General features: G+C 36.0%; 1 long non-coding RNA gene across 2 annotated transcripts in view; it reads right to left on the bottom strand.

The window, feature by feature from the left end:
* The window catches only part of LOC147637440 (uncharacterized), a 125,262-nt gene extending 107,146 nt beyond the window's left edge, over window positions 1-18,116 (bottom strand). Inside the window, exon 1 of one of the 2 annotated variants that reach the window (XR_015265987.1) lies at window positions 17,732-18,116. This is a non-coding gene — a long non-coding RNA (uncharacterized LOC147637440). The remainder of the gene's footprint in view (window positions 1-17,731) is intronic. The other variant, XR_015265988.1, reaches the window with a different exon arrangement.
* Window positions 18,117-19,795: the final 1,679 nt, after the last annotated feature.

Raw genomic sequence — 19,795 nt, 5'->3', positions numbered from 1 at the left:
CAAAGTATGCTAACACATCTTTTTCTACAAGCTAGACACAAACGGGTAACTTCAACATTCTAATCAAATAAAACTATTAATTTGATTAGAATTATCTAAAATGATAGTCACATCTTCAATGTCTACTTATTCTATTAATGATAACAATCATACCACGAGATATTTTGAGGTTTTGAAAGTCTCCAGGTTTTGTAGTTTTCTTGAAATGTTTATTTCCTCCTTTAAAAACCATGTTTTAAAAAAATAATATTTAATCCCATATCTATGTATATATTTATATATGAATACATACACACACACACAAAAATATATATACATAAGTGTGTGTATATATATATATATGTGTGTATACACACACATACATATTTATATCTATATAGATGTATGTGTATATATCTATATATCTATGTGTGTGTGTGTGTGTATACATGCATATCTATATACTTACATACATACATACATATATATATACAAGCATGGATGTGGTTGATGCATTAGCACCAAGTGCTCAAAAGAAGGAATCAACAAACTATGTACAAGATGATTGGTGCACATTCATTGTGCACTGCAATTATGACCCTTTTTTCCATGATATATACATGTCAATGATAGATGAACATGTTTTGAATTTGATAGTGGTGCTAGCAAGCACCACTATCAAAATGTATGTCAATGATAGATCAACATGTTTTATATTTTGATAGTGGTGCTAGCAAGCACATGAGGCCACCAACTATATACTCACCATAAATTACATACCAAAAACATGGGACCCTTCAAAACCATCCATCCAGTGAGTCACTCGAGAGAGAGCATGATCCCTTCTAAGAGCTAGCACCCAAAACGTCAGAGGCCTCATCTCTCCAACCAATCCAAGATATCATTTAACAACGTGGAGAGCTTTAATCACATAGGGGAGATGCTATGGTTTCATTTTTAGTCTATTTTTGAGAGATGATGGTTTCACTATATGACCACACATTGTCATCATGTCGCATCACACATACACTTTAGCTTAAGTAGCTGGTTTTGTATAGTTTTTCTTTTCCATGGTTCAGTATTTATCATCATGGATACATTATATTGCCATCTTGGTATCATAGACCCTTTGGGTATTTTGAAGACGTTAGTATATTTCTCTTTCTTTTCGCTCTATCTCTCTCTATTTCTCTTTCTCTCTATCTATTTAAAGAAAAGGGAGGAGGAGGGAAGACTACTAAACTTTGAGAGAGAAAAGGTTCAAAATGTACATTAGACTATGCTCTCCTTCTAACACAATAAATTACCACAAAAGACACCATAAATTACTATGAAAGAAAAGTTTTCACAACGAGTGCATTAGGCTACTAGACTTTAAAAGAGAAAAGTTTCCACGTGTGCATTAGACTATGCTCACCTACAAACACTAATAGATTTCCAAGAAAATACATTTTTAAAAACTAAAGAATTAAGGTTCTTGTGGCACATCCCTCGATACTAGTCTTGTAATAAAGCCATAAAACTAGCTTCACAAAAATGAATTAGGTTTGCTTATGCAAATTGTATATAACTTTTATACATAATATTAAAAAGTGACAAAACTACTCAAGTGCTTCCAATTGGTATAAAGAAAACATTGGGTAGGATTTTTCACTGAAAGTGGGGTCATTCAAAAAATTACTGTTTTTTAAAAATACAAAGAAAGCCATAAAAGCGACTTAAATAGTTCCTAACACACTTAATTTTGATACACTTAAATAGTTCACATAGCATACATTTTTCAGTTTGTCATATATATAAAAATGAATCACGTATACAAAAATGAAATTTTCATTGTGCTTTTGTGGCCTGCTTAAAAATTCTTAGACAAAGTTTAATTGAAACAGAAAACATGAGAAAGAGATAAACTATGAGAACGAGGTGAACTATGAGAAAGAGATAAACTATGAGAAAGAGATGAGGCATGAGAAAGAGATAAACTATGAGAAAGAGATGAGGGAAATGCATTGTCATTATGATCTATTCTTACTATTTCTATTAGAGATAGAAAAAAGCCAAGATTTTTAAAAGTTTTCTTTTGTAACATTAAGAAAAATCTCTAGCTATTATATATCGTCCATTCTCTATTATACCATGAATAAGCCATCTCAAGTCTAATTTTGAGCCCATGCTTTTAATGCAATTTTCCTAAGTGAAACTTGTATTATAACAAAAACATGCCACTCAAGTAAAGACACACTACAAAGAAAAAAATCAAAAGAAACTATATTATAAATAATCAAAAGATCTAGATTTATTAATAAATTACTTATGGATTAGAATGGAATTTTAAATTAGATAAACAAATCTTTATCTTCATTTTTTAAACAAATGTGAAAAAACAATAACTTGCATGGTGATAAATACATGTTTAATCTTAAAATATCACATTTTAACATATAAAATGGGACCATTGTATTGAGATTGTATTCTTCTCAAAACTCAAGTCTTCAAAAACATATAATTGGTTGTATAAGATAATAATGCATATTTAATCTTAAACTATCACATTGTTACACACAAAATGGGACCATTGTATTCTTCTCAAAACTCAAGTCTTCAAAAAAAAATTGTTGTATAAGATAATAATATTAATTAAAGAAAGGTGAAAACTCAATATTAACCAGAGTTTGCACGGTAGCACTCATGGAGGAGGGCTCATTTTTCTTCTCAAAAAGGAGTAACCACCATAGCTAGGATTAGTAAGCTATAATTGTGATTAGCAAATGATTAGTTACATGACTATTCCTCATTTTCACTTATACACATGGTTTCCCCTTTCAAATTACACTTTAATCCATTGACATGGTCCTTTTCCCATCCTCAAATCTCTTGGCCTTGGGCCCAAATCACATGACATCTTTTAAGCTTTGTTACGAAACATCCCCAACCCAAGAGGTTTTGTCCTCAAAACCATGGATAGATGTGTACAAACACAATCCATATGGATGGTATACTTCACCAAGGACTCATGTCAACATCTTGCCTGATCCTCATGCCATGTATGTGGTGCCAAACAAACACATGTGTATGGTTGTAAAATATCCCCACCAAAGCTTTTAAAACCAGCCATAACATCTACCCCATAATAGCATGAGAGCCTTTTGTAAGAAAGAGTTTCACTCAATGGGGATGGAGTGCACACATCCTAGCATGAGAGCCTTTTGTAAGAAAGAGTTTCACTCAATGGGGATGGAGTGCACACATCCTAGCATTCATTATATGGAATGCACTTATGAGTAGACATACCACCATGGAACCTTGAGCAATTAGCTTCAAGAGAGGTTGTATATTCCAAAAGTTAGTAAATGAATATGTCCATGGGCTAGCTTCAAGAGAGATTGTATATTCCAAAAGTTAATAAATGAATATGTCCATGAGCTTATATATGCGTACCCCTTTCCACACTACACTTATCAATGTCCTTTTACACTTGACCATGGTCTTTGGCCCATACCATTATTTACATAACATTAGTAACTTTGTTACAAATCATCCCTTCTCATTGGTTTTGTCCTCAAAACCATAAAAATTCAACTCATGAAATGGAATGTAACTCCAATAACCATGTACACAATATGTAGCATATAATGGCAAGTTCCTTGAACTATACACGAGTAATTGCATAATATGCTCTCAAATTATTCCCAAAATGATCCCCCAATGTTAAGTAGCTTCCATTTGGTAACCATATCACTTATGATATGTATTCAAAAGCCCTTGAAACCTTTCCAACATAAAATCAAACTTCCATAAACACTCCTCAAGAGGTAATCCTCCACGCCACTTAACCAAGTACTCAACCATAGTACGATTGTGAAGAACCCTTTCACAATTTATCATTATGCTCTCTCGCACCTCGGGTCCAACATAAGCCTTCAAATGGGACACATGAAATACATCATATATGCTGGTAGTTAATGGAAGCAATAGTTGGTATGCAACAGCATACCATGCGATTTGAACATATACTACTCCACAAATTTCTTGCCTACCATAGATTCTGTGTATTAACCTTTGTAGGGATGAAAGGTATCACCTTTTTCAATCTATCCACATTTACATAAAATCTATCCCATCCCTTCTTTATATGAGGAAGTCCCATAGTAAAGTCTATAACAATCTGTTTCCACTTTCCCTGAGGAATAGGTAAAGCCTGAAGTAAACCACCGGGCTTATATGTTGGGTATTTGTTGAGTTGACAAAGCATGCACTTTGACACATGCATGTATGCCCTTCCACATACCTTTCCAATAAAAGCTCTTCCTTATTTTTTCATGGGTCTTATATTTTCATGGGTCTTAAAAAGACCCAAATTCCCTGCAAGGAGATGAATGCATTTCTTCCATCACCTTTGCCTTGTATTTGGACATAGGCACAAGAAGACAATTTTGAAGCTTAAAATGAACCAAATCCTCATGAGAACCATGCTGTAATTTCTGTAATATTTGTGACACTTCTTGATCCAAGAGATACTTCTCTTGAATGTCCATGATCCAATCTCTAACACTTCGGAGATAGCTGACAAAGTGCATACCCACATTCTTGATAAACCATTCTCTTTGCCCTTTGTGTATGTAACCTTAAAATCGTAGTTTTGAAAGGTGACCAACCATTGCCTTTTCTTAGGAGAGACAAATTTTATTGAGAGCTTGGAAATACCTCAACACTTGATGATCACTTCTCACATAAAAGTGACGCCCATAAAGATAGTGGTGCCATTTATTGATAGCATGTAAAATAGCAACCATCACTTAGTCATACACATGAATTTGCATCTCCTTCTCACTCAACTTCTGGCTCTCATAAGCAATCACACCATGATCTTGGTACAAAACTGCCCCAATTCCTTTCCCCCCACATGCCACAACCCTCACTGCTGTGAATGCCTTAGTGAAATCTCAGCAAACCAAAATAAGGGTTGATGTGAGCATCTTTTTGAGCCATTCAAAGCTCATATTTGCAATTACATTCCAAAAGAAGATTTGTTTCTTAAGCTTGTTGGTGAGTGGAGCTATAATTTCTGCATACCTCTTCATGAATCTTTTATAAAAAGACTATAAACCCAAAAAATCCCCTTAGTTGAGTTATATTTGTAGGTGTAGCCACTTTCGTAACACTCAACCTTATTAGGATCCATTTTGATGCTTTCTTTGCTCATAATGTGACCAAGATACTCCACTTCTTGAGCCATAAAAGTACATTTATTCTCTCCTTTTTTACATACAAGTGGTTGCTCCTCAATACCTCAAGCTCTTCTCTAACATGCATCAAGTGATCATCCTCTCCTTTGCTATAGATGAGGATATCATCAAAGAATACCAATATAAACTTCAAGAGAAAGGGTTGTAGCATTTCATTTATCAAAGCTTGGAAAGTAGTGGGGTCATTGCATAACCCAGATGGCATAACCATAAAATGAAATTTCTAAACGATGTTTTGAACTCATCACCCTCTTCATTCTAATGCTACCCCAACCTCAAATCAATCTTAGAGAAGTACTTGGCATCCTTGAGTTCATAAAGAAGATCATCCACATGGGCTATGGGAAATCTATTCTTAATGGTGACCTTGTTGAGATCATGCACATACGAAATGTCCCATCTTTCTTCTTTACCAAAAGTACGGGTGAACCAAATGGTGACTGGATTTGTTCCACCTATCCCATATCCAAGAGTTCCTTGACTTTCCTTTCTAATTCATCTTTTTCCACCTTAGAGAACCTAGATAGATGCTTATTGACCATCTCAATACCATGATCAACATCTCTCTTTGGTGGTAGGCTTTTAGACATTTGGAACACTCCTTTGTACTATTCTAAAATCTTAATTATATCCTCATGCATTACTTTCTCATTCCCACCAATAGCTTCATCTTTAAAAAGTTATAATACATAAACACAATCTATTTTCATCATGAGATCCTTCTTGAGTTTTGTGCCATTGATCAATGTTAACGTGGAGAAGTAGATCCCCTCAATGTGACACACCTTTCTTCATGCATAAAACTCATGAAACCTTGCTGCAATTTCATGTTAAAACTGCCAAGTGTGGACAGCCAATCCCAACCCATCACAATGTGTATTGGCCCCATGTCCAACACTAGTAGATCAACTTTTCATATGTATTCATTTGAGAACATGACATTCACCTCATTGCAAACCATTATACAACCCTCCTTTTCTCCATTTTCCACTTGAACCATATGCAAAGAGGATAAGGCCATAGGATATAGCTTGAGGTTGTTCAATGATTTTTGTTTCACAAAACAATGTGTGCTACCATTATCCACTAACACATGTGCCACCCTTCCTTTTATTGTAACCTTCCATGTCCAACATTAGTAGATCAACTTTGCATGTGTATTCATTTGAGAACATGACATTCACCTCATTGCAAACCATTGAACAACCCCCCTTTCTCCATTTTCCACTTGAACCATATGCAAAAAAGATAAGGCCATAGGATACAACTTGAGATTGTTCAATGATTTTCAATTCACAAAACAATGTGTGCTACCATTCTCCACTAGCACATGTGCCACCGTTCCATTTATTATAGCCTTGAGTATCAAGGTATTTGTACCCTTGTTGCAACCAGCATATCCATCATTAGAGAGTGAACACAAGGTAGCATAACACTTTGATAAATCCATAACACATAAAGTAGTAGATAATCCATCATGACTCTCACAATAAGCTCCACCAAGTTCAAAAGGAAACTCCCCCACTAGGCTCATAATCATGATTTTCATCATCATTGCAATCCAAAAAATTCTCTACAGTATCCTCAAGTACCTCATCATCTTGTTCCATGAAAATAATACTTGAGGATAAATTTTTTACCTTGCATGATTTTTAGTGATCCTTTCTCCACTTCTCTCCACACTTAAAACATAAACCTTTGCTCTTAAGATCATTTATGTGATCCTCTTTGATCACATTACTATTTGTCACACCACTTGAAGGCTTCCCATCCCGACTTGGACCCTTGGTAGAGGCATTCCCAAATCTGAAATTTGGCATTGTATTTATCCCATAAACCATAGGGTATCTTGGAATAGAAGATCCCATTGTAGAACTATTTGGAGCCTTTACACATAAGAGCTAGGAGTTGGATCATCGTTTTCAGGACTTTTGTATTGCTAATTGTGGGTATGTTTTTGATCATATATCTCGGACATCATAGCTTCTAAGAGAGAGAGAGAGAGAGGCCTTTAAGCATTTACATCCACACCAATGCTAGACTTCAAACTCTTGATGTACTTGATAATTTGGTAATTCTCACTCACCCCTTCTACATGTAAAGCAAGCTTTAGAAACCGGTGTGAGTACTCCTTCACACTCTAACCTCTTTGTTCCAAATCATTCCAAGCACCAATGAACTTGTTTCTGTGAAATTATGATGTAAATGTATCCCTTATCTCATCTTTAAAAGATATCCAAGTAGTGACCTCATAACCATGAGAAGAAATGTTCCTCTACCAAGAGCGAGCATATCCCTCAAGGTGAAGAGTTGAAAAATAGACATTTTCCCTTTTGCTCCATGGATTAAGCTGAAAGTATATATCCATCTTGTTAATACATTCTTCAAACTCTTCATTGGAAGTGCTTTCTCCTTTGAACTTGGTGAAAACCACTTTGTCTTTTATCCCTTTGAATTCATCCCTTTCATCATGATTGTTATCCTCGTGCATCCTTTTAGATGACCTTCTATTATTCTAAGAGCCATCTATATGTGAAATCAAAAGACACATGTTTTTGCCTTTGTCTTGATTTCCAAATGGTGAAGTCCCTTGATTGCCCAATGATGAAGACCCGTGATAAGCATCTCCCCCCTTAAACCTTGATGATGATGGTGGATTGTACTCCTTTTTTTTTGGCATGACCAAACCCATTTGTACTGGCAAAAGATACAAGTCATCAGTTTGCCATGCTTGAGATGACATCCCAAAAGATGTATTTGCACCTTGATAACCTCACCTTTGAGGTAATTCCTAAGGGGTGATATTTCCTTCCTTGTTTCACTACACACTCCTTCCATCATGCTTTGTAACTTAGACCGCATGACCATCAACATGGAGTCCATGCTCATAGAAGGAATCATACTAGCCATACTTGCATGGGAATCCATATTGTCATTATCAACATGGATTTGAATTCCTTTACCCAAATGCAATTGGTTATCTTCCTCAGATCCACATTGGCATCTTGCACTATCTTTACAAACTTTCTTAGTCTTTCCCTCGGCATGGTTGAATTTAATAGAATCTAAATGGTTGAATCCTCAAATGATATCCGATTTTGTATTTTGTTAGTTTTATAGAAAGCTTATGATGCCTACTATCCAAGTATGTGGTCACCTTTGACCTGGTATGTACTATTCTCTATTTTGACTTTTCTACAAAAGTCAATCAGAAGTTATTTTTCCTTCTGACCCCCACAAGACATCTGATTTGGAAATCCTCGGCTCTATGGGATGGTATAAGAGTGTACTATCCAACTATGAAGTCAATTTTGGTTCAATGAAAGTGGATCAAAACTGAAAAAACCAAGGTAGCCGCCGGTACAAAATATAACTTGGTCGGTTACTCGGGTGTCTGAATGGAGAGGTTAACAGCAGCTAGAATTGGAGCTTAAGATATAGGTAATCCAACCCTATATCCACTTTTTCTTAAGTCCAAAGTCTCTTCTACTAAATTAGGGTTTTGTCTTTTTCTATGAAAATTGTCAAGATTGCCAAAACCCTAAAATTATGTAACAGAAGCATCCCTTTGGCTATGGCAATAATCCATTGACCAATAATGCATCAATGACTATCTATTATTAAGTGTTTCCAAGAAAATCAACAAGTGTTTCCAAGCAAATTTTACACAAATTTTGGCATGACCTTTGGACACCAATTACAAAATCTCAATGAAACCAACTACTATGATATTCCAATTATATTACCTTGCATAATCATCACCAATCGATACCAATGCCAATATCAACCGATGTACATCGATGAAGTGCTACCTGCCGATCTCCCATCCAAGTCTACCCACCCTCTTACAAAGGTTTAGAATCCAATGACAAGGGTTGGGGCTATGTCTTCACATCCAATGTACCTAATCCCCTTTTGTACCGCTTTACCAAGGCACTCATGACACGAAAGGTTCAAGCCATGCTCCCCTTTGGCCTCTTCACCAATGCCAAAGGTACCCTCTCAATATACTAGATTTTAAAAGCATTTTGGAATTAAAATTTGAATATAACCAAGAGCTTGCAATCAAGTATGTGAGAGAGTTCACTTATTACAATGTAGACATTTATAGTTGCATGCCAATACAATCAATCTCATTTACAAGAGTTTAATGCTGGTGAAGAAGCTTGCAAAAGTGAACTCCAAATGGTTAGTCTTCTTGTCAATGATGTATTCTCAGGCACTTGCCTTGTGTGCATTTCCCAATGCTAGAACCAATCCCTCAATGCCACACATATATGATAGAAATCAAATGAATACACAAATCCATGAAGAAACTCATGTTCTTGATCAAATGAGTAGAGATGATTATGCATTAATATCGATTAATCTTGATTTATGATGATTAGGATTGCAATTAGTGAAAAAGTTGGAGGTAGAGCTTGATTTTTGAAGATATGTCCCAAACTTGCAAAAAGAGGGAGTGAAAATCATTAGTAATGCTCGTAATTTTTGACTTAGTAGATCATTAGTGTTGTTAATCTAAGATTATGATGATGAGAAAACTTTACGATCATGAAAGCCCCTATTTCTTGATATAACATTTATCTCATGAACCAAGGCTTCAAGGGAAGATTACAAGAAGTGCATGATAAGACAATGTAGTTCGTAGGAGAGGCGAGAAGACACTAATCTTGGATAGAAATGCCACAATTCATGGAGTAATGAGACAGCAAAATGATTATGATGTAGGCAAAAAGAAGTGCACAGTTTGCTGCCACACTGCCAAGCTTATATCCCATGTGATTTTTGCTTTTTGCGCCCTCCATTTTATTCTCCATAGTATGGCAAGGCTTCTTTACCTAGAAAGGCAAGCAAATATTTTACAAGATACATAAAGGCCCTAAAACACAGAGGTAGTTCAAAGGCAAAAGTCGACAACCACCATATCTCCCCCCCATTTGAACTTATTTTCACATGTGCTTGGCCAAAGGAAAATAAATGATCCACACTCAATTTCCCATGTTGAGGGTGCCCAATTGGTAAATATTTGGCCAAAATTGTCCATTTTTTCTCAATTTTTAATGCTTTGATGCACGGTTTGACTTTAAGATCACCATTTCCATGATTCCTAGCATCTCAACTTGAAACATTTCCATGATTGAATCAAGATTTTCAAGAAAATGTTGATAAAGATCAACAAAATCGAGAAGATCAAGCATACATACATTTTCTTGCAAGAAATGAAAGAAAGAAAGAAGAAAAAGATGGATCAAAGACGTACCTATGATACCAATGCAAGAAAGAGTTGTACTCAATGGGGATGGAGTACACACATCCTAGCATTCATTGCATGGAATGCACACATGAGTAGACATACCACCATGGAACCTTGAGCAATTAACTTTAAGAGAGATTGTATATTCCAAAAGTTAGTAAATGACTATATCCATGGGCTTATATACGTGTGCCCCTTTCCACACTACACTTATTAATGTCCTTTTACACTTGACTATGGCCTTTGACCCGTACCATTATTTATATGACATTAGTAACTTTGTTATTATAGCTTTGTGTAACTCTATTATTATAGCCTTGTGTAACTTTCAAGCACTATGCATTCAAATCCCAAGGGTATAGGGTTATCCACAATGAGTTTATAGGAAATTCCATCAAGCTAATTTACCATTGTTAAGCCTCATTGGACTTCTTAAATGCATCCAATAATCCTCTCATTCCAATTTCATATGCTATAACACTTTGCTTCCAACAAGCAACCCAATCTGTTAAGCATAGGCCAAAATGGCAAGAAGCTAATCCATACACACCATGTGCATCCCCAAGGTTACCATTCTGCATCCATTATGCATCAATTAATCATTCCCTGCATGTTAGTTCAATGCCAATCAATCAATAGTGTACAAATGTATGTATATGGCTGGAAAGCTTGCAAGAAACCCTCAAGAATCAAGAAGCTATGGATGAAGCTTTAATAGAATTATTGCTTGATCACTAATATTGAAAAATGTGGCCAAGCTTGCCTTTATAATGAAACATCAAGGTTCTAGCCAAAGGCATCATTTTCTTACTTCCTTGATGCAAATTAATGGAAAAGGCATAAAAAATAGCCCATAGGCAATCAAGAAACTCACCAATGTGTCCCAAGCTTTGGAAATCACTTGATCAAAGCCTATTTGTACCATTGGTAAGCAATATATGCACTCCATTTTCCAACATTGTGTGCAATCTCAATCAAAGTAGCTCAAGGCCTCTGGAGAATTGCTGCCAACTTCATGGGGGGTTTTGGAATGGAAAAGACCACCATGGAAAGCTTGGAGAGACTAGTAATACTAAAAAATGTGCAAAGGAGTGGCAAATAGAAGCACTACTCAAGATGTTCTCTCCCGTGGAAGTTAGGGTTTGCAAAAAAGTGGCCCAAAGTGATGTACAAAAATTATAGCAAATCTTGAAAATCAAGAAAATGCTAAAGATAAGCCCAAACTTTTCAAATATGGCCAATTTTTCTCCCAAAATGACCAAGAAAATTATTAAATTGTAATTTCTCAATATTCTTGGCAAGATTGATGAAAAACCAAAAAGTTAATTTTCAAATTTGGAAAAATTCTGAAAATTAACGGAAATGGATCAAATACAAGGGCTTTGATAGCACTGAAATAAAGGTGAACTCTCATTAAACCGAAGTTTGCACGATAGCACTCATGGAGGAGGACTCACTCTTCTTCGTAAAAGGGATAAGCCACCATAGCTAGGATTAGTAAGGTGGCCTCTCATTAAGCCAAAGTTTTCACATGGTAGCACTCATGGAGAAGGGCTCACTCCTCAAAAGGAAGAAGCCACTATAGCTAGGATTAGTAAGTTGTAATTGTGATTAGCAAATAATTAGTTACATGACGAGTCCTCATTTTCACTTATATACATGGATGTCACTTTCACATTACACTTTCATGTGTCCATGGACATGGTCCTTTTCCCATTCTCTAATCTCTTGGCCTTAGGCGCAAATCACATGGGACTTTTTAAGCTTTGTACAATTAATCTGTTTCTTAAAGATATTGCAATACTTTTTGTAAATATTGTACCAATGTTTAGCTTACTATATGTGCCTTATAGGTATAGACATATAATATTCACATATATAGTATAGATGTATATATTAATCATTAGTTTGAGGACATAATTAAATAGATATTACACTTTAAATAGAAATCATGTATCATGAGTCGAGGATTATATATCAACATTAAAAAAATGTAATGTGTATATAAATTGAATATAAAAACTACATCAAGAGGTGGGTCTCAATTATTGGTACTCTATAAAAACTAGATCAAAAGGTGGAAGCCAATTGTTAGCGCTTTAAAAGTCATCCTACTTCTATGTACCAGTAGCCACATAAAAAGGGTGATCTTCCGTGCGGTCGAAAACTATCAAATCTCTTCAAAAACTTGGCAGTTGGCACGTGGTTGGCTAGTGGGGGTAAACCAACATTATGTTCAAGATGCGGGCATCCCTAGGAGTCTCAATGTCATTGTCTTTGGGATTGCCTGAAGGCTCAACAAGTTTGGTAGAGGATCCTACATATTGTCACTATGGATCTAGTCCCTGCTCGTATTGTTACGTGGGACACAATTGCTTGGGCCAGTGAGGCTGCACTTGTTAATGTCATATAAGGAGGAAGGTGGGGGACTAGCCCTTCAAGTCTCTCATCTTCACATTTCTGCAGTGCTAGTCCCCGGTCCATCCACAAGTCGTTGGTCACTAGGTTCCTGGCAAAGATGGGAGATTTGCAGTAGTATAGTTGTGTTGGACACAATTGCTTGGACCACTGAGGCCGCACTTATCAACGTCATATAAGGAGGAAGTTGGGGGACTATCCCTTCAAGTCTCTCACCTTCACATTTTTGCAATGCTAGTCTCAGCTCCATCCATAAGTCATTGGTAACTAGGTTCATGCCAGAGATGGGAGATTTGTAGTAGTATAGCTACGTGGCACATATGGAGAGCTCGAATGCAGCAAATCCATTGAAGTCACCCTTAGAGTCCATCAAGAGCATTTGCCTCAATATCGTTCATATCCTCCATGGTCAATGGCTCAAACCACATGGAGAAGCACTGAGAGGCCTCCTGAGGATCTAGCATCATGGTCTCTCTCTCACAGATAGTGGTGGGGACGAGCTCACTTGGCACTATAGACCACCACATGTGTGGTTGTTTCCCTCTCCCCCCATTGTATGAGATAGCCTTCTCCTCGTAGAGTGGCTAGCCAGAGGAGAAGAGCATCCTCCCCCCTTTTTATACATCTTAACTCTCGTTTTCCATTTGAGAAGGAGTTTGTATGTAGCCATTTCCAATTATTTTCTAGGTAACAAATACAAGGATCTTTTAAAAAAGGCATCCTACTTTTTTGTCAATGCAGTTAAAATAATGATATATTTCCTCCTTGATATGCCTTTTTTATAAAAGGATATAAACTGATATATGGCCTTCATAATACAAGTGTTACTTAAAGAAGATGTTGCATGAGTGATGATCATGGAACCAAATGGTTGGACTAGAAGCACACTTGCCTTTGCCTTGAGAGCTTTACTTGGTATCAATTACACATTCTATGACTTCTCATTGCAATTCGACATAACTGAAAGTATTATGATAAGATAACTTGGAAAACAATGTGCATATCTAATGAGAGAATTTATGAAACCCATACTACTACAAGACTTCTTCATTGAGAACACCCTTCATTCATGCTTTTTTAGATTTTAGTAATTTTTTATACATTTCAAGTGTGAAATCTCATTAACTAAAGAAGTATAAAAATCATTTTCTTCAAGCCATGCTATTGTGGAGAAATAATATATCATTCTACAATATTAGATGCATGATTAAGATTTTTGTAACAGCAATTTTTTGTATTCAAAAACATTGATCTCTTATCCTTTCTATCATGTTGCATACACAATTATCTCCTTTGAAAAAATAATAATAAAATTATTAGAATTTTGACTTTATATTTGAAGAAATTCAAAACTAATATATATACACATGTAAACATCTAGATAAACATGTAGATATATATGTAGCACCTGAGCTCAATCTCTTAAACTCAACTTATCAAGTAAACAAAAAAGCAATCATAAATGACAGTAAAATGCATTTAGAGAGAGAGAGAGAGAGAGAGAGAGAGAGATTAAGTCTCTTTTATCAAAACCTTAATAAGGCCCATTATAATTATATTTAAAAATGAGATCCAAATTAAAGATTTAACGAACTCTTACAAGAAAATATGAATAAATGTTTAAGCTCATTACTAAAAGATAATGGCAATAAAGGTTCAAGCCTATTATTGGAATATGATGGCACTTAAAGAATTGCATTACAATGGTTTTTTAAGTGGTTCTAAAACAATATGCTCCATAAAAAACTTTTCTTCCTAAGTGATTATTTACAAACTTTATATGGACTTTATTCACCAACAAAGTCCACCGAGGTTTTAATAGAAAGGATTCTTGATAGAACCAACTAAGACTAATGTATTTATATTCCTAATATTGGAATATATTCAACCTTGCAAATTCAAAGAGTAATTGTACTCATATAATTTAACAAATTTTTACAAATTTAAAGAACTATGAAAAAAAAGAAACTTAGCAAGTTATGATTTAAGTCAAGAAAGGTAGTCTATAAAAAATAGGAGAGAGAGAGAGAGAGAGAGAGAGAGAGAGAGTCATCAAACCAAGCGTAATAATTACATTCTCATTAACTCCCAAACATAAGTTTCTCACTAGGTTTTAAAAGGGTTGAAATTATTGTCTAAATCTAATTCTAGTAAAAAAATGAAAGGTAAAAGCAAATGAATAATGTTTTGAAAGTGGGGAGAGAGAGAGAGAGAGAGAGAGAGAGAGAGAGAGACTCGGCAAACCAAGTGTAATACTTACATTCTCATTAGTGCACAAACATAAGTTCCTCACGAGGTTTTAAAAGAGTTGAAATTATTGGCTAAACCTAATTCTAGTCAAAAAGAGAAAGATAAAAGTAAATGAATAAGATTTTGAGAGAGAGAGAGAGAGAGAGAGAGAGAGAGAGAGAGAGAGAGACTAAACAAACCAAGTGTAATATTTATGTTCTCGTTAGCACCCAAACATAAGCTGCTCACTAGGTTAGGAAAGAGCCAAAGTTGTTGGGTAAACCTAGTTCTAGTGAAAAACAGAAAGATAAAAGCAAATGAATAGGATTTTGAAAGTGGGAGAGAGAGAGAGAGAGAGAGATTGATGAAGCAAACAATAACAAAACCATTGTGACAATATGCACATTCGTCTATATGGGGTCAACACTTTCTAGCCCATCTCACTTTGTATGTATGGTTAACGCTTCCTAGACTATCTCACTTTATCTATATTGTCAACACTTTATAGCCCTTTTCACTTGCTACACTAGTGTACCAAGAACCTTTTCATCGTTGTGTGGTAGTCTCTTATCATGTGCATTACACTAAGCAAGATGCTCATAGGCATGATTCACTATTGAAATTGTCATTGACGAAAGATTTAAGGTCGAGTGTCGACCGATTAGGATAGTTTTGGCATAAGTAAGATTGAAGATCAAGTTTAAACCTAACAGGGTAGTTTTGGCACTCCAATAGGCACCCAAGATGTGTATATCATGGAGTGATTAATAAGCAACCTCATTGTCTTTGGTCTTGCTCACATAGAGTTTTTCTTTTAAGATGGGTTCATGGTGAGACTCTTTTATGTCTGTGCATGGAAACACTCTCTCTTCTCCACATGACATTGGATTTCTCGAATGAGAAAGAAAGGACTAACACCAAATCCTTTAAAAAATACTATGTATCATCATCGAAAGCCTAAGACAAATCTTCTAAAAAATAATGTCTCAACCGTGACTTATATTTTAATATTGGATAGCTCTTACAATGTACTTCCAAGTTTTCATCCAGAGCTCTCTGCTAATCTAAGTCTGTATTTGAAAGTTCTCACATCTCAACAAAACATAATGAATTTTTGTTGAATTTAAATAGTACACATGTCACACGACATGTGTAAATAGTTTAAGACTGACACATGTTACGAGATGGATATTAAATGTATTCTTTATAGCTTCTCTTTCAACATCACCTAAGGTCTTTCACTTTAATCACTTTTGGCAACTTTCCAATTAAAGGCTTCAATCGAAATTAAAGTCACATAAGTTTTTCTAACAAAATTCTTTACTTCCCTTTTTAAACACGATTTTATTAAAGTTCACTTGGCTTTTTCTCTGTGAAAGATTTAGGGACTTTGGAACCAAAATGTGTTACTAAGGCGATGACAACTACAAGTAGATCATCGATATTTGTAACTTTTCTTTCCAAGTCATCTCTATTCAAGACTCAACTTACAAGTTATATACTCAGAAACATTTTCAATCTTGTCCATCAAATTTGTGTGCCACATGATGAAAGAGAGTTGTAACACTTGAGAAAAAGGAGAATTGTGACACTTGAAAGAATAAAAGAGATGAGGCATGGTGAAGACAAATTTACACTACTTGACCATCAAAAGGACAATTATTGAAGATTGTATCCTTTACTAGAAGGAGAAGGATAGCAAAGAAAAGTGTGCCACGTGAGGTTACACCAGTCAATGAAAGAAGATTAGTACATTCAACAGTGTAAGTTTTAAAACGTTTTTTTTTTAATTTCTCTTTTAGATATTAAAAAATAAAGTTTTAAAACAATAAACTTATTCCTTTTAGTTTGTAAAACTATACTTATCAATTATTAGTTAGAATTTATTGAATTATTAATACAATTTCATACAGTGAATATCTAGCCTAAGCATATTTACATAGATATATGCCTTGGTGGCATACTAGATTCCACACACGTACTCCACCATCATAAAATAAATGAGCTTTTTGTATTATGAAATACTCATATGCAACCTCAACTTTACATGTCTTGATTTTTTAGTTGTCCAACCATGAGGTTAACAATCATTATGCTAGGTGAGAGATCTACATGCTATCTAATTTGCATATGCTATTGAAGAAGACTTGGATTAAGCCCCCAACCTGTTCCAAGTGACTCTTACTGGTATTATTCAGTAAAAGGTGGGTGGATGTGAACAGTAGTATTTCTTGGAATAGGATGTGAGCTCAGAAGGGTTGTCTGAAGCTGTAAGAAGATGGTTGGATGTAAACATTTGGAGTGACTAATATATATTAAATATTCTTTTTTTAAAATAAAAAGACTTGGATTAAATTAAGTGGACACTAGCCAAGATCAGCGGCTGTGTTGGGTCAAACTTGATCTTTACAACAAATCATCTCAAAGCGTAGGAAGGTACTGACCCGTATCGAGTGCCATTTTAAGCCCACACAGCCATGTATCAAACCTTAGCATCATGCAAGGCAAATGGTAAACCGTCTAATGGGGTTGAAAGTACAGATCCACGACAAAAACACACACACATAGTTTAGACGCAGATCTACACTGTGCGGCGGAGGCCTACCTGGGCCTGGCAAATTCAACGAGAGGAGGAGACGACGACCGCCGGAAGGCGCCGACTCTATAGAGCTCGTAGGCCTTCTTCTTGTTGAGGAGGCCGCTTGGTGGGGTTCTGGAAGCGCGCCGGAATTAGGGCATCGGCTTCCTCCCGCCATGAGCTGCTCATCTCATTGATGTGGTTCGCTTCGCACTCACCAGAACAGAAAGGGAAGCGCCACCTCAAAGGGTTTAATGCGCGCCCTTGTGGCTCTCTGGAGCGAGAGAGCCAACAAAGAGGCCTCTGCTGCCGCGCGCCCCCTCGCCTCCCCTCCCCTCCCCTCCCCTCCGCCCCCTCTCTCTCGCTCTCTCTCTCAGGAGGATAGTGGAGACGTAGGAGGGCGACCGACTTGACCGCTCGCCGATATTTTCAGAAAGATTCGGTGGGTTTGACCGTACTCAATACATACGGCCTTTATACGTACTCAATATTCGTTGTGTTTTAAAAACTTGTTAATATTATATATATATATTTACTGCCTCCAAAAAAAAAAACTTGTTTTAAAGATTTTGAACTTAGGAGCTCATGTGGACCACCTTTTGAGGCATTCCTCACAATGCCGTTGGCATGTGCTCTAGCACTAAGGGAACCAATTCCCAACACCTCCAATAATCTTGAGGATTCGGGAAAGGTAAAAGAGATCATTCTTGTTTCTTGTATAGGAATAAAATATTCTTCCTCTCGAGGAAAGTTTTTCAAGGAGAACTAAAACTTGGCTGGTTTTTTATCAAGATTTGATTTTTTTGAATTCTATCACTAATTATGCTACACGACTCTTAAAAACCTTTTAAGAGTGCAACAAATCCTATTCTAGACAATCATAAACCTTGATAGTGATTTACAATCTCCACCACAAACTTGGCACACCATCACATCAAAATATTCCATTTCTTTTCACCTTTATGAGGTTGTTTCCATTATCCTATTTTATGCATTTCTTATTAACTTTTTGAAGGTCATTTAGACACATGTACATGTTGCTTAAAGAAAGGGAGAAAGTCATATATATCCACCCACCACCACTCACCGGAGTTATTTCGTAACATTTATTTTTTATATATGATAGAGTATGTCTTTAGACAAAGTATTCTCAATATAGAGTAATGTTAGTGTCTTAATCTCACCACGTGGACTGTTACATTTGTGCTTTCTCCATTAGTACACGCCGCATGGGCGTGCATCTTTACAAATGCTTTCTTTTTGCTATTTAAAGGCTTGCATTTAGAAATAGATCCAAGTTGTACACCACAACCATGTCGTGACACTATAGCATGCCTAGCAAAGGGTGTGCTCAAGGGCCTTTCTTTAAAAACCTTCCCTCCATACATGATACCACCACCACGAATGTGAAAAGGGAAATAGACTTAGAAGTTTTAAAAACATATCTTTGTAATCTCTTTTTATCATACATACATCAATATACATGCTCATTGTACCTTAATTACACTAGGCATCAATTAAGAAATGCATATTCTACAAGCATACTAGGCGTTACCTTGAAACAATCTCTTTGTGTTGGAGGGCATATATTCTCACCCATGTTTAGAGGCTGGTTGGCGTTGTGTAATGGAAATTTGTTAAATACTCCATATGAAGGGAAAGTCACGTGGAAGGGGGGCTATATAAGCCATATGAAAAGAAAGTCTGGGGGCTATATAAGCCATATAAAAGGAAAGTCCTATGGAAGGGGGGCTATATAAGCCATGAAGGATTTCTTCATACCCACGCTCTGTTCACACCATGTGTTTAGAGGCAAGGAAGCCAAGGTGAAGGTGGGGTAACTTCCAACAAAGCTCACCCTTTGCATGCTTATATAGGCATGGCACCAATTAGCTCATTAACTGGGATGCGCTAGCAATTTTATGAAAGTGGTCATTGAAACGTGGTATTAGAGTTAGGTCTATAGATCTTAGCCATTACACTTACTTAAATTTAGGGATGTTTTAGAGAGCATATTTGGGGGCTCATTGTGGTCCTTGAATTATGACGCATACAAGGAAATCCTTGTGAAAGCAAGCTTATATAAGCCAT

Source organism: Cibotium barometz, chromosome 6 (assembly GCF_041138505.1).
Source record: "Cibotium barometz isolate CiBa-2024 chromosome 6, ASM4113850v1, whole genome shotgun sequence".
NCBI lineage: Eukaryota > Viridiplantae > Streptophyta > Polypodiopsida > Cyatheales > Cibotiaceae > Cibotium > Cibotium barometz.
The sequence above is the reverse complement of the archived record's forward strand: the minus strand, read 5'-3'. Positions and strand labels throughout refer to the sequence as shown.